Below are 17,170 nucleotides of genomic sequence, written 5' to 3'. Positions count from 1 at the left end.
TTATTTTAAATGTGTTGTCAAAACACAAGGGCATGAAGTACCATATAGGTTAGAGTTGCAAGCTGCCCCTTAGGAGAGTCTGGAGGTCTCTCTTACGACTGACACACACAGGGATGGCTGAGATGGTGTGTGTTGGGACATACTCTGAATCAATTTTCACATAGAATACAGTGTTTACTTAAGGATAAGTCATAAAAATATGCTTATTTAAGGCTGATATTATATTATTAAAACTTAGCAGTAACCACAGCAGTTGTTTGGGACTTAGACCAACAGAAGACTTTTAGAGGTGAAGAAATGTTGACATTCTTCAGAATGGTGACAACAAAAAACAAATCAACTCCTAGTAAGTTTTTTATTGTTTTATAGTCCTCTCCTGTCACTCCCTTCCCTGGTGGCTCAGAGGTTAAAGCGTCTGCCTGCAATGCAGGAGACCCAGGTTCGATCCCTGAGTCAGGAAGATCCCCTGGAGAAGGGAATGGCAACCCACTCCAGTATTCTTGCCTGGAGAATCCCATGGACAGAGGAGCCTGGTAGGCTACAGTCCATGGGGTCACAAAGAGTCGGACACGACTGAGCACTTCACTTTCACTGTCAGTGTCACTCCGTTATTCTTACTGGAAATCCCATGGACAGAGTGGCCTGGTGGGCTACAGTCTATGGTGTTGCAAAAGAATCGGACACAACTTAGTGACTAAGCAAAAACAACAGCTGACAATGCTACCCCATTACCTACACCTGGAGAAGTCTACTACCACCCCATAATAGTTTGGTGCTGTTGCTATGGGTTTGTGAAAACAACTGTATTTTGCCAGAAACATGAGTATACAAACACTCATGTTTCTCCTGGTCTAGCTGTATCTTCCTATCAGGTTCTTTACAGATGGAAAGAGTGGTTAGCAAATGAACAAATGTTATGAGGTTTTGAGCTTAATACCCTAAATGGAATCACAGAGGGTGTGGCTAGGCCTCTGGAGGCTTCCTGTCTAGATCAGAGGGGCTGTCGATCTTAGAGTAAAACCTGCTAAATGAACCCTCTTTCAACTACCTGGACATGTGTAAATTTTAACTCTGCTGGCCAGGAGCCTGCTGACCTTTGCAAAACAGGTCAGCTGTTGAGAAAAGTGGAGATCAAAGGGAAGGACATAGAGCAGCTGCCATGTCTGGAGCTCCATCCTTGGGTCCTCAGGTCTCTGCAGCAGTCCTGCACCCTAATCCCAACCACCAACACTGAAGAGGGAGTCAGGCAGAGAGGGGTAAAATTTCCCAAATGAGAGTTTGGGAAATTTGTTTGAAAAATATTTGTACTTAAAGGTGGCAAGTGTTGTCACTTCTGTTGTGAAAGTAAGCTTTACTTAAAAAAAAAAAAATACTGTTTTCTAAAGGAAAGGAAAACTGGGCACTCTTCTTTCTTCTTCTGGCAGTGCTCAGTGGTTCTCACCTGCAGCTGAAGGTTGGATTCACTTCTTGTGGACTCTGAGATAAACTAGATGTCTGAACTAACTCCAGACTAATTACTATATCAAATGTGTGGCCTAAGATATCACCCTCTGTATCTTTAAAGTGCTCCTCAAGTTGTGCGTACTCTGGCTGAGCATGACTGAGATACCCAATAGGAAGTGATCTGATAAATCAGACAACTTCTTTGGAGCCATTCCTGACAAAGCCACCCATCACATTCATGTGGCTGTTCATTGAGATGCTGCATATGTGATCTGTGTGCACAAGGTAAATAATAAATGTTCCACCTACAAAACTATCAACTATATTACTGCTTACAGGCAAAGAAATGAACAGATGAATGAAATTTCAGATAATTTTTAAAAGTCTGAGGCTTTGATGAAGCACAGAGAGCTCAACATCACCACGGGGACATTGGCTTGGACCATGCCCTCGATCATACTGTTTAGCTGAGTAGAGAAAACCTCTTGTAGTTCTGGGGGCAGTATTTTTTTGGCAAATATATGGAAGTGAAGATCATACGAGGAACTCTTTCTCCACACTCTTTATTCTTGTGTTGCAGAATGTTACTGATTCTAAATGAATCCACTCTTATTCTTTAATTCTCTGTTGAGATCATGCACAATAATTCTTTTTTATTCCTTTGGATAACCACAAAGTTTCACCATTTTTTAAAATGATCTTTTTAAAATTCCTGAGAGTTACCAAGAGCCAAAGTGATCTGAGTATTTCACTTTAAGAGGACTTGCTTTGTTACCTTCTATGAAGTATTGCAGAATCTCCCCTTTCTTGGGAAGCTGGATAAAAGTTTATGCAATTTAACCAAAGAACCTGCTGAAGCTGCTCTTAGGTTTTCTGGCCCATGTTATTTTATGTTACTTTACCATTTATGAGTAAAAAGTGCAACAGATATTCCTCTAATGCCTGAGGTGTCTTTCCTTGGCACATTAATTTGCAAGTCAGCAGGATGCTTGTGACAAAGGCCTCTTGTGTCCTTAAGCTATGATCAAACAAGACTATGACAAGTAGCAGGGTAGACCATCATGCCAGGTTGCACTGTCCTGTCTCCAAGAAAGAGCCAAAGACCTTTCCTGGTTAAGACTGGAATTTGAAAATAACAGATGGGTCAGAGCATAAGGGTCTTCACTGAGTTCTGCTCACCGCCATCTTATAAGAGTAATACACAAAGCATTCATGGCTTTATTTTTTCAACAAGCAAAAGAAAAACTGAGAGAGACTTAATCATGGTAATAACCACCAAAAGCTGTATTTGTGTGATCAGAGCCACAACTCTAACACATCTATCAGAAGAAAAAGATTTCCTCAGGGCAGCACTAATTCTGTTCCAAACAAGAAGCCACTCATCTCTGTTGAATTGGGTTCCACATACAAGCAGTGACACCAGAAGACACCACTTGCCAGAACTGATTATTCTATGTTCTAAAATAAAAAGCACTCACAGGGACTTCCCTGGTGGTCCAATGGTTAAGAATTCACACTTCCACTGCAAGGGACATGGTTTCCATCCCTGGTTAGGGAACTAAGATTCTGCATGGCACAAGGTATGGCCAAAAAAAAAAAAATTGTAAAAATAAAGAGCACTCGCAAACTATCCATAGCCTGCCACCTGAGGAAAACACGGCACACACAGGTAACACACACAAGCAAGAGGTGCACTAAGCCTCAGGCATGTGTGAGGGCATGGTGCTGGCCTTTAACTGGGCTGCCATAGGTCTGTGGTATACTGGGTTTCTCTCCTAAAGGATGCTGGCATGCTCAGACCCCTGGAAAAGATGGATTTCATTCTGGGACATATTGCCTCAGAGGCTAAGAGTAAGGGTAAGGTTGGAAGCTGGGAAGAAATGAAAGTAGGGATCCAGTTGACAGGTCCAGGAATTTGAAACCGTGGGAATGATAGCAGACTAGAACAGAACCGCATTCCATCAGATCCAGTGAAGAGAAATTTCACATACACCATGAAGTGGAAGGTGCCAGCCATTTTGGTGTGCATGTCTGGACAGAATTCTATTCTGGAGGAGACTGGCTTCCCTCCGGGGCTGGCAGCCAATGTGAGTGATGTCACTAGTTGGTTGGCAATGAGGTGACAGTGTAAATCAGCTGCGAAGGAGTGGGGACGAGCTTGGGCCAAGGACTGACTGGCGGAAAGGCTGGCAGGGAGAGCTGTCACCCGGGGAGGGAGCGGAGCTGAGTCGTGGGAAGCAGATGGTGGATGGGGCCCGAGGCGACAGATTTCAACAGACCAGTATAGCGATATAGCTTCATTTTCAGGACCACTCTGTGAAAAGACGGTTCTGGGAAACAGGTCTACCTCCCAACAGGTCCTCTTGCCTTCTGGGATGTTTTCACAGGAAGACAAATCTTGAGTTCTGGCCCCAAAGTGCTGTAAGAAAAATTTGGTCTCATTCCTCTCAGTTCTATTCTTTGTGTCATCCAAGTGATTAAATGCTGTTTTATAGCCTGTGACATCCCAAGCTGACAGCATACATCAAACCTGACCCTGGCACCAGAGCTCCCCATGGGGCAACTTTTGCTCACCTCCCATCTTCTCTGCCAGCTATCCACCCATTGTAGGAAGGCAGTTCATAGCAACAAGCTAGGTTTCTTCCTACTTCTGCAGGTCCGCAGGAGTCCCCCCACCCCCACCCTGGCCCCTTGCCCCTGGCCCCTTGCCCAGCCAACTCCTATCCATGTATTCTTTGGCTTCTGCCAAGGAAGTTCTCCCTGACACACTTCCCACGGCTGCTGCTCCCAGAGCCCCTTGTGTGAACTTGAAGTCTCCCATCTTAGAATCCTGGTTCCATTTTTTCTTACCTTCCAGACTAAGAGATTTCCAAAGTGAAGGGGAAATTCTGACTAATTTTAATAAGTTTCTTTTTAAGAAATTTTAGCACTTTTTAAGCACTCACTAAGTTCATTGATGTTTAAGTATTTCCTTATTTGTGGTCAAATTTAAGCTATTTTATTTTGGCATTTTTTTTTCCATTTACAGTATGTGAAGCCACTAAAGAAAGACTCAAAAGCCACTCATTGATCAGATCTCTAATGACAAGGCATGAAATTATGAAATATACTGATTGTGACCAGTTATAAATACCAGCAGGAAAAGTCAGAGCATTCTCTCAGGAACTGTCATTTCTTCATCTTTTGATTCTTAGTTCTACTTAGGGGAAGTTAGATGATACTCTTGCAGGCTTTGGAAAGTGTTTGTGATGCAAACACAGCTCCTGTAGTCTTCTGTGCCAGATGTGCAGCTGAGCTGATCAAGGAGATCCAACAAACTGTTCAGGGATCTATAAATCAGGCTCTAGGAGCCAGCTTCTCCAGTTCAGAGGCATTAAAAGAAAGAAGAGAGGGATGCTCTATTTTTCATCATTGCATTCCTAGACTTGGCTTATAGTCAGATTCAGAGAGTAGCTAAGATTTACACTATAATTTATTGCTACATACCATAACCTTGACACTGTATTCCAGGCTTGGGGAATGGACTCTTTCCTAAACTACAAGTTTCAGGATTGCTGCAGGGATGCTAGATGGACTAGAAAGTTGCCCACCCAAGTCTTGTTAGCAATGATGTGGAAGGAAGGGGCTCTTTAATACTCAATGACTTCATCTTTGGCACTGGCTACCTAATCATAGAACCTGTCACTATTACCCAGGGAGATATGTTTTCATCTCATTTATCTCAACCATAAGTATAAGGACAGGGGAATTGTCTTACTAATGATTGCATTCTCTACCATTAGCAGAGGGTAGATATCTAAGAAATGACAACTATGAATGAATGGTCAATCTCAGTGATTTTTCAGGGATTTAATGCATATTGATTATAGTTAAATGGTTAACAACTATGGGATAAATAAAGTATAAAGGGCTTTGCAAATACTATCTTCACAACAGAAGGGGAGGGAGAGGCATTGTTATCTCCTTCTATGGATGAGGATGATCTAAGGGTGCATATAATAAGACACAAAGGAGCTGTGCTTTGTGTCCAAGTCAGGTCTACCTATGTGATCACTTTCCTCCTCAAAGCCATGCTCATGCCCAGAGAAAACAGTCTGTTTGCATAACACATGCACAACACACATTCCTAAGGCACATCACAGTGTGTTGTGTTTCATTAGTCTTGCTAGGTGGTGAGTTTATTTTTATAGTTTTTTTTATATAGTTTTTATTTTTTATTTATTTTTTTAATTTTTATTAGTTGGAGGCTAATTACTTTACATCATTACAGTAGTTTTTGTTGAGTTTATTTTTAAACACAGACCTTCTTCTATAGTTCCTAGATAGCCCAGAGTTGGCTCTGGTTGGGTGGGATATTAGAAGGACTCCTGGATCCCCAGAGAGCAGGGATTGTGGGGCCTGAAACTATGGTTGGAAAGGGGCACTGAAGGCTGGGGAAGCAGAGGCACATTATACATTCTCAAGCTGCAGGCATTATTCTTGTACAATGTGCATTATTTGTTTATTCAGCATGGGTTATAAAGTGCATCTTCTATCACAAAGCACTATTCTAGGGAACTAGTTATTAATAAAATTGTTCCTGAATAAGAGATATTTATGAGTATTATTTCCAGATATCACTTAATTCTTCTTGACTGATATTATCACAATTTCAAAACAAAAGATTCTGAAGTTGGACCAGGTTGAGCATCTTGCCAAGGTATCATAGAAAGAAATAAATAGAGTACATTTAAACCTGAGTCTTTCTAAAGTTCAAGCTCTAAAAACATGTCTGCAATTTATGAAAAAAAGAAAAACAACTTTAACGGACATGTGTTCTGACTAAATGCACTAAAGTTAGTACATTTGATATGATGGCACAATAAAAATAAGACAGGATGTAAGAGAACTACTAGAGCTAATCAGTGATAAGTTTAAGACCAGTGAAACTTGCCACAGGACAGAGAGCTATTTCGGTGACCAGCATAGTGTGAAGAGGAAGCCCGAGTGTCTGTGCTCTGAGCCTACTGGCTTGTTAGCCTTCAGAAATGACACAGGGCCAACTCAGAAGCAGCTCTCTAAAGAGACCCCCCTATCTGATGTGGGCTAGACAAGGACAGAGCTGCTTGGAAGGTGTCCTGGGGCTGGAATGTGCCATGGATAGGGTTCCATGGACCTGAAGCTGTGAGAAATAGAAGTTGCAAATGGATACCAGAGAATCTCATGGGAAAGTCACAATATAAAGTCTTCCTTTCAAAGTATTTTATATAGAGAGAAGCCAAGAAACAGAGCCAAGTGAGAAGCAAAGAGTCTTTGGCTGGGAAGGGAAATGAAGGGGTAAAAAGCAATGTAGAAAATTTCTGGACACTATGTTGAGAATATTTATAAACTTTGCATAAAATCCATGAGTAGGTTTTCTGGGGAAAGTTCTTTAGATATAGAAGTGTTGACCATTTGTGGTTGGCAGGGTAGGCAGGCATGAGCTCCCTTAATATATAAAGCAGTGAGGCCTTTGGCAGTTTTAGGGAACCTCTGTACCATGATACTCAGAGGCATTAGAGATGGTGAGTGGCTCCAGTCACTAGGTAGATGAGCATCTTGTGGAGGTATGCTGCAGTTCTGGTAAGTGCCATCTCACAGAGCATGCCACCTGGGGAATGTAGCCTCTGCATTTAAATCATCAACATGAAAAAGTTTGCATTCCAAGTCTTATCTGTGTTCCTCTCTTAAAACAACAACAATTAAAGATGCATTTTTTTATCCCATGGACAGAAGAGCCTGGTAGGCTACAGTCCATGGGGTTGCAAAGAGTTGGATATGACTGAGAGACTAAAAAGCAGCAGCAATTATGGATCAGAATGGAATCAAACTGACACCTGAGGCCAAGATTATACACAAGTTCCCAGGGAGGGGATTTGTGTGAGTGTCTGTGTGTGTGTTTGTGTGTGCATGTGTGTGTGTGTGTGTGAGACAGAGAGAAAAAAAGATTTAAAAAACTACTATTACCACTATATGAAGTGAATTGACACAGGGCAATCTCTAAGGTGATATTTAAAAGAAATAAACCTAAGGTTCTCCAGGATCAATCAAGATGATATCCTAAGTGAAAATGTTGAAACATTTTATCAGTTTTCCACTAAAATAACTCAACTAATGTAAAAGGCAAAATTCTGTATCACAGTGAGTAGCCATAAAAAATTGAACACTGATGTACAAAATCTCAGAGTTCATCTTAACTCTCAGTATGAATGAAGCGGGTCTCTCCTGTGTGAATATTTGCACAATCGAACAACCCAGGAAAACTACAATTCCCAAATTAGAGCAACAGTGTGAGCATTTACTGCAAATGATTCCCTGTAAAATAAAGATAACATAATACCAATACACTAAATTCTCCAATCATAAGACAAAAAGTGGCTGCGTGGATACAAAAACAAAGCCCATCTATATGCTGCCCACATGAGATTCACTTTAGATGGAGAATATACACAGACTAAAAGTGAAGGTATGGAAAAAAAAAAATCACATGCAAGTGGAGACCAAAAGAAAGCTGGAGTAGCTATACTTATATCAGACAAAATACACTTTAAAAAGACTGTAATAAGAAACAAACAGAAGCATTGTACAAAAATTAAGTGGTCACTCCAATAAAGGAATATAATACTTGTAAACATTTATGCATCCAATATAAGAACTTCTGAATATATAAAGCAAATATTAACAGACCTAAAGGGAGAAATTGACAGCAACAATAATAGTAGAGGACTTTAATATTCTGCTTACATCAATAGGTAAATTATCTGGACAGAAATAGCAATAAAGAAACATGACCCTTAAATGGCATAATAGAACATATGACCTTAGTACACATATGCACATACAGACACACACAGATACACACACAGGGCATTCATCCTAAAGCAACAGAATATATGTTCTTCTCAAATGCACTTGAAACCTTTTCCAGGATAGATCATATGTTAGGCCATAAAACAAGTAAATAAATTTAAGAGGATGGAAATTATATCAAGTAAATTTTCCCACCCCAGTGGTATGAAATTAGAAATTAACTTCAAAGAGAAAACTGCAAAATTCACAAATATGTAGAGACTAAACAACATACTAGTGAGCAACCAATTGGTCAAAGAAGAAATCAGAAAAGAAATTTTAAAAATACCCCAGGACAAACAAAATGGAAATGTACCAACATTTGTGGGATGTAGCCAAAGAAATTCTAAGAGGAAAATTCATAGCAATAAATGCCTATATTATGCATTAGTGATGGGAACATAGAACAGTGAAGTGGCTTTGTAAAACAGTTTGGCAGTCCTCCAAAACTAAACTTAGAATTAGTCTATGGTCCTGCACTTGTGATACTAGAATTATACTAAAAGTAACTAAAATCATATGTTTGCATAAAGACTTACACATTGTGCCATTATTCATGGTAGCCTCAAATAAAGATGACCCAAATGTTCATCAATAGATGGACAGATAAAATGTGGTGCATCCATAAAATGGAAAATTGTTCAGTCATTAAAAAATGAAGTACTGATACATACTAGAACACGAATTAACTTTGAAAACATTGAGCTAAATGAAAAATAACAGATACATTAACCACATATTAAACAATTCCACTTCCGTGAAATATCCATAACAGAAAGTCTACAGAAACCAAAAGTTGTTTCTGGTTGTCAAGAGATAGGGGAAGGGGAAAATGGGGAGTTATAGTTAATATATATGGGGCTTCATTTTGTAGTGGAATGGTGAAAATATTCTGGAATTAGATATTGGTGATGGTCACTCAACCTTGTAAATACACTAGAAAGTATTTAATTTTATATTTATAACACTTGGGTTTTTGATACATTTTGATATGCTAATTATACCTCAAAATGAAAAACCAAAATAGGAGATAAAATGGACAAGCAAAGATAACTCAGAAAAAAAAAACTTCAAAATATTATCCCAGTTAAGCCAGAATATGCATAAATGGTGTAAACCACCAGCAGAACTCATGGAGATTTTATTGTAGAATAAGAAACTGTGTGGAGAGGTAAGATGATGGAGTGTTCTGCTGCTACTGAAAAATCCAGGGGTTACTAGTGGTTGTCCCCATAGAAAAGAGAGGAACCTATTCTAAGGACTGATCTGAGAACAAGCAGTGAAACTGTGAGAATGTAGCCTGTGTTCTGATTTTCTCAAATACACTTTAAAATATTTCCAGAAGTGCAAGATGAACTAGTGAGAAAAATAGTCAGAAGACAATCCAAACTTAGCAAAATAGGAACAATAGGATTAATAAAAGAGAAGGTTCTGATATAAAGGATGAAACATAAAGGGGAGTCAGATCTCAGAACTGTGGAGATGACCAGATAGACAGAGTATTTGAAAACTGTTAAAACTTCCCTGTCCCATCCCTCTGATGAGGCATGAACTCAGTCTAAAAGTGAAGAAACCACCTCATATTTGGTAAGCAACACTAAATGACAAATGAACTTCATGTAGTGATATTATCAAACAAATGATGAAAGTGATAAAAGTTAACTGAGTTATAATTTAATAGATAATGAAGGCATATGTTAAAATTATGGTTTCATGTCAATGAATGGCAAAAACCACTACAATATTGTAAAGTAATTAGCCTCCAACTAATAAAAATAAATGGAAAAATAATAAAATTATGGTTCAGAGTAGATAAACCATGATCTAATATTAAAAAAAAGATAAAATTAAAAAAATATATATGAAGAGAAGAAAAAAAAAATGAAGAGAAGAAAAAAATGCCAAAGATGAGATGTAGAAAATTTTAGAATTTAAATTATTAAACAAATGAAGCATATGAAGAGAAGCAGGCATGCTAAATATATATATATATATATATATATATATATATATATATATATACATACATATTAATGAAGAATGAATTAGAAGGAAATGAATAGATGATAAAGTATAGTAAGGGAATTAGAGGAATAAGACAATGAAAAAATAAAGAAAAATAAAATTTTAAATTAGAGAAAATGATAGATGTAGAAGACAAAAGAATATATCATCTATATTGATATCCATATCTAGTATTCCCAAAGGAAAAAAGAAGCAAACATAAACCAAAGCTATAATTCAAGAAATGTTGTATATATGAAATGACATCAGACACTTATTGAAATCCCACACTGTGAAACTGTGAAAATCGAGGCAGAAAAATCAATCCTGAGATGTATTTCAATAAAGTTGTAACGCCTTAAATATGTAGAAAAAACTTTTTTTGAAAAAGGATGAAAATATTCAGTTTACAAACCAAAAAATAGGTAATTACCATGCTTCTTGAAAGTAAGATTTCATAACAGAAAACAAAGAAACATCTAAGATGCAAAGGAATGAAAATGAGAAGCAAGAATGTCATGTTTGGTCAAACTGACAAACAACTATAAAAGCTAAAACTAAACAGATATGTATTTTCAGGAGCATATAGAATTTCTTTTCTTTCCAGGTGGCGCTAGTGGTAAAGAGCTTGCCTGTCATTGCAAGAGATAAGGAATAGAGGTTCGATCCCTAGATTGGGATGAGGAGGAGGGCATGGCAACCTCCAGTATTCTTGCCTGGAGAATCCCACGGACAGAGGAGCCTGGCACACTACAGTCCGCATACATACAGGAATCAAAAGAATAAGGTTTAGCCAACCAAGAAATCAGGAGAAGGTTTGGATTAAAGTGTGATCTTGAATATTAAATGTATTTAATTTTAGATCTAAAGATCAATGATGGTGATAAAGTGGGGAGTAAGGATATCACTTTATAATAATAGAGAAGAGAAAAAGAATATGGCTTGGGGATTATAGTTCACTTCATTATTTATCATACAGAGAGAACAGTAGACAGTATCCAGGGAAACACAGGAGTTCAGGATACTATATGCAAAAAAAATAAATTTTTTGTTACAGCCACATTAAAGTACAGTTAAGGTCAAATATAGCTCTTATCCGGAATATATAAAGAACTACAAATCAGCAAACAGAATAGAGAAGAACTCATTGAAAAGTAGTCAAAATTCTATAAAGACATTATAAAAGAATACATATAATACATAACAAGCATATAAAGTTGATCACCTTTGTCAGGGAATGTTTGACGGGAGGATTCCTACGTGCTGTGTCTCACGAGTCCTTTGTCCCTCTTCAAGCGGAGCAGCACGCTGCTCCCAGGGACTGAGGTCACTGTGTGAGGCAGGCTTGGGTCTCCTTTAGTAAACACTCTCTTTAGGACAAAACTGCTTATTCTCGTTCCCCTTTCTTGAGATATGGATTGTCCCCTGACCTTGTGACTAACATTACCCCTTGTTCCCTTGGTAACGGTTGCTGTACGTTTGGTTTTCTGACTCTATCATTCCTGAAAGAAGTTTCTTGTACTGCAGCCTGGATACACTCATAGAAAAATCATTAAAGCACCTTTCCTCCATCAGAGCTTAGGTCCCCGGGTCTTTTTTTGTCTCTCTCTCTCTTTCTCTCTTTTACTTTCTTATCGTCAACTCCGTACCACCAGGTTCCGGTCCATTAAAGGACCCCAACACACATTCATTAGTCCTGGAAAAATAGAAATTAAACACAAATACAAATTAAAACAATGATTTAGTACCATTACACACACACACCAGAGGGGCTGAAGTGCAAAAGACAATTAACAAGTATTAGAAGAAAGAACATATGAAAAAATCATAATTGAAAACTGCCCAAATTTCATAAGACACATAAATCTATATACCCAAGAAGCTAAATGAACTTCAAGTAAGATAAACTAGAACAGATTCACATAAAGTAACATTATCATGAAACTGTCTGTTATGGACTGAGTTGGGTCCCCCTTGCCCAACTGATATGTGAAAACCCTAACACCTAAAACCACAGAATGTGACAGTATTTGGGGATAGGGCCCTGAAAGATGATTAAAGTAAAATGAGGCTTTTGGGTGGGCCCTGATCTAATCTACAAAACTATTCAAAAATGATGTAGAAATTAAATCATTCCAGTTAAAGAAAAATGGGGAGAGTTCATCACCAGAAGAACTGTCCTATAAGAAATGATTCAGAGAATCCTTCACACTGAAGTGAATGAACACTAGATAATAACTTGGATCTACCTGAAGAAATAAGCCATCACTTTTCTCCTGCAATTATTATAATTCAAAAAACTGTGGTATAAAGCAATAATGATCTTAGAGAGAAAAAGAGGGAGGTATTTTAAGATAAAAAGGTCAATAAATCAGTAAACATAAAAAATTACAATCATATATGAATATGAATACATGAAACACAAGCTGATAGAAAGATGTGAAGGAAGAAATTGATAATTCAACAACAAATTTGAAGACTTAAATATCCCACAATGAATAATGGATGTAACAACTGAACAGAAAATAGAAAATGAAGTAGAATATTTGAACAAAAGTATAAAACAACTAGACCTAACACAATTCCTACAGAACTTTCACCTCAAAACAGCGGAATGCATATTCTTCTTAAGCTTGCATGGGACATTTTCTAGGATAGACCATACGCTAGGTTGTAAAATAAACCTGAGTAAATTTTAGAATAATTGTACTCATATAAGACTGTTTTTTGATTACATTGGAATTAAATTACATATAAATAACAGAAAGCAATTTGAAAAATTCACAAAAATATAGGGAAATGTGAAAATTAAACACCATACTTCTAAAATAACTAATGGATTAGAGCAAGAAAATTACAAAATATTTTGAGATGAATAAAAACAAGTAAATCACATACACAAATTTAGGGGATGCAGCTAAAGCAGCACTTAGAAGGAACATTATGAACAATTTTGTGACAATAATTTAGATTACCTTCATGAAGTGAACACTTTCCTTGAAAGACACCAACTCCCAACTCTAAATCAAAAATAAACAGAAAACCTGAATGTCTATAACAAGCAAAGAGATTGAAATAGTGACCAAAAATCCCTTTCAAAGGAAATCCCATAGCTGTAGTTTCACAGATGAATTCTACTAAAGTTTCAAAGCAGGAATATTACTAATTAACTACAGATGTTTTCCAAAAATAGAAGACTATTTTTCAAATTGTTCTATGAAGCTAATATTGCCCAAATAGCAAAACTGAATAAAGACCTCTGAAGAAAAGAAATCACAGACTAGAGTTTCTAATGAAGATAAATGCAGAAATCTTTAACAAAATACTAGTAACTTGAAAATAACAATACATGAAAGAGATTATATATCTGAGTAAGTAAAATTTATTCCCCAAATGCAAGGTTTATTTAACATAGTAAGATCAATCAATCTAATATATTGTATTCATAAAATAAAGGACAGAAAACATAAAAAGCATCTCAATAGAAACAGAAAAAGTATTTGACAAACACCATTATTCCATGATTAACAAAACAAAATAAAAACAGAAAGAAACTCAGCAAATTATAAGAAAGCCTAGTAAAATAAATCTATAAATACTCATTAACTAGCATCGCTTTGATGGTGAGAAATGCTTTCCCCTTCAGATCAGGAAAAAGACAAGGATGGCTCTTCTGTTTGTTTTTGAATATTTTATTGGAAATTCTAGCCATGATAATTAGGGACAAAAATTAGCAAATGACATTCACATTGGAAAGGAAGGAGTAAAATTATTTATATTCACAGAACATATGATTTCATATACACATAAAACCTAAGTGAAAGCAAAAGTCACTCAGTCATGTCCAACTCTATGTGACCCCATGGACTATATAGTCCATGGAATTCTCCAGGCCAGAATCTTGGAGTGGGTAGCCATTACCTTCTCCAGGGGATCTTCCCAACCCAGGGATCGAACCCAGATCTCCCGCACTGCAGGTAGATTCTTTACCAGCTGAGCCACCAGGGAAACCCAAAAATACTGGAATAGGTAGCCTATCCCTTCTGCAGCAGATCTTCCTGACCCAGGAATTGAACTAAGGTCTCCTGCATTGCAGGTAGACTCTTTACCAGCTGAGATACCAGGGAAGGCCATATAAAACCATAAGGAATGCACAAAATACTAGAATAATAAGTAAATCCAGCAAGGCTGCAGGATACAGGATCAATATGCAGAAACCAGTTGTATTCTACACACTAAAAGTAAACAACCTGAAAATTAAGTTAAGAAAACTATTTCACTTATATTTTTATCACAGAGAATAAGTAATTAGGGATAGATTTAACAAAAATTGCAAGAGTTTTACACTCAGAAGTACAAAGCATCATTTAAGCAATTAAAAATCTGAATAAATGGAAAGACTTTCAGTGTTCATAGATAAGAAGTTTGATATTGTTAACTTGGAAATACTTCCCAAACTGATACGCAGATTCAGTTCAATTCAAAAGTTTTTGTTGTTTATGGAAGCTAACAAATTAACCCTAAATTCATGTAGAAATACAAAGATTCCAGAATTATATGATCTTGGAAAGATAAACTCGGAGGACTCATATTTTCTGACTTTAGAACCAACAGTAAATCTATAGTTATTGCAACACTGTGTTACTAGCATAAGACTGGAAACAAATATCTGTGGAGTATAAATGAGAATTTGGAAATAAATACTTAAATGTATGGTCAGTTATTTTTCTGCAAGAATGCCAATATATTTCTGGGGGGAAACTAGTCTTTTCAACAAATGGTGCTGGGACAACTGCAAACCACATGCAAACAGAAAATCTGATGTTCTACTCACATGTACAGAGAAATTAACACAAATTAATCAGAGACCTAAAGTTGAGAGCACTATAAAACTTTTAGAATAACACAGAGGATTTCACATTTATGTACTTCAATTTGGCATTTAAACTTAGATATAATACTAAAGCAAAAGTAGATTAGAAAAATGAGACTTTATCAAAAATTAAAAGCTGTTGTGCTTCAATGAATGCTATCAAGATTCTAATAAAATAACAAAAAGAATGGGAAAAAACATCAACAAATCATTTACCTGATCAGAGACTTCTATTCAGAATAAATACGAGACTCTTAAACTTTGATAATAATTTACTGCTAAAGATTAGTAGCAAACCAAGACACCTACCACTGGAGAAGAGAATGGCAAACCACTTCAGCATTATTACCTTGAGAACCCCATGGAAAGTATGAAAAGGTTAAAACATATGGCACTAAAAGATAAACTCCCCAGGTCAGTAAGTGCTCAGTAAGCTATTGGAGAAGAACAGAGAAATAGCTACAGAAGGAATGAAGAGCGTGAACCAAACCAGAAATGATGCCCAGTTGTGGATGTGTCTGGTGGTGAAAAAAAGCAATGCTATAAAGAACAATACTGCATAGGAACCTGGAATGTTAGGTCCATGAATCAAGGTAAATTGGAAGTGGTCAAACAGGAGATAGCAAGAGTGAACATTGACATTTTAGGAATCAATGAACTAAAATGGAGCAGAATGGGTGAATTTAATTCAGATGACCATTATATCTACTACTGTGGGCAGGAATCTCTTAGAAGAAATGGAGTAGCACTCTTAGTCAACAAAAAGATCCCAAAATGCACTATACTGGTGCAATCTCAAACATGAAAGAATTATCTGTTAGTTTCCAAGGCAAACCATTCAATATCACAGTAATCTAAGTATATGCCCCAACCGCTAAAGCCAAAGAAGCTGAAGTTGAATGGTTCTATGAAGACCTATAAGATCTTCTAGCTGCTGCTGCTGCTGCTGCGTCACTTCAGTCGTGTCTGACTCTGTGCGACCCTATAGATGGCAGCCCACCAGGCTCTGCTGTCCCTGGGATTCTCCAGGTAAGAACACTGGAGTGGGTTGCCATTTCCTTCTCCAATGCATGAAAGTGAAAAGTGAAAGTGAAGTCTCTCAGTCGTATCCGACTCTTCGCGACCCCATGGACTACAGCCTACCAGGCTCCTCTGTCTATGGGATTTTCCAGGCAAGAGTACTGGAGTGGGTTGCCATTGCCGTCTCTGACAAGATCTTCTAGAACTAACAGCAAAAAAAAAAAAAAAGTCCTTTTCATCATAGGGGACTGGAATGCAAAAGTAGGAAGTCAAGAGATACCTGGAGTAACAAGTAACTTTGGCCTTGGAGTACAAAAAAAAACAGGGCAAAGGATAATAGAGTTTTGCAAGAGAATGCACTTGGTCATAGCAAACACACTCTTCCAACAACACAAGAGAAGACTCTACACATGGAGATGGACATCACAAGATGGTCAATACCGAAATCAGATTGATTATATTCTTTGCAGTCGAAGATGGAAACTCTATACAGTCAGCCAAAACAAGACCAGGCAGGAGCTGACTGTGGTTGAATCATGAATTCATTATGGCAAAATTCAGACTTAAATTGAAGAAAGTAGGGGAAACCACTAGATCATTCAGTCAGTTCAGTCACTCAGTCGTGTCCTACTCTTTGTGATCCCATGGACTGCAGCACACCAGGCTTCCCTGTCCATCACCAACTCCTGGAGCTTACTCAAACTCATATCCATCGAGTTGGTGATGCCATCCAACCATCTCATCCTCTGTCTTCCCCTTCTCCTCCTGCCTTCAATCTTTCCCAGCATCAGAATCTTTTCCAATGAGTCAGTTCTTTGTATCAGGTGGCCAAAGTATTGGAGCTTTCAGCTTCAACATCAGTCCTTCCAATGAACATTCAGGACTGATTTACTTTAGAATTGACTGGTTTGATCTCCTTGCAGTCCAAAGGACCATTCAGGTATGACCTAAATCAAATAACTT

The 17,170-nt window shown here is 37.5% G+C and overlaps 1 non-coding gene across 1 annotated transcript; it reads left to right on the top strand.

The window, feature by feature from the left end:
- The first annotated feature begins 388 nt into the window (after nucleotides 1-388).
- Nucleotides 389-461, top strand: TRNAC-GCA (transfer RNA cysteine (anticodon GCA)). Its single transcript has one exon. It is a non-coding gene; the product is annotated as a tRNA-Cys (tRNA).
- Nucleotides 462-17,170: the final 16,709 nt, after the last annotated feature.

Source organism: Odocoileus virginianus, unplaced genomic scaffold, assembly GCF_023699985.2.
Source record: "Odocoileus virginianus isolate 20LAN1187 ecotype Illinois unplaced genomic scaffold, Ovbor_1.2 Unplaced_Contig_10, whole genome shotgun sequence".
Lineage (NCBI taxonomy): Eukaryota > Metazoa > Chordata > Mammalia > Artiodactyla > Cervidae > Odocoileus > Odocoileus virginianus.
Note: the sequence above shows the minus strand (reverse complement) of the source record. Positions and strands in the feature narration are given on the sequence as shown.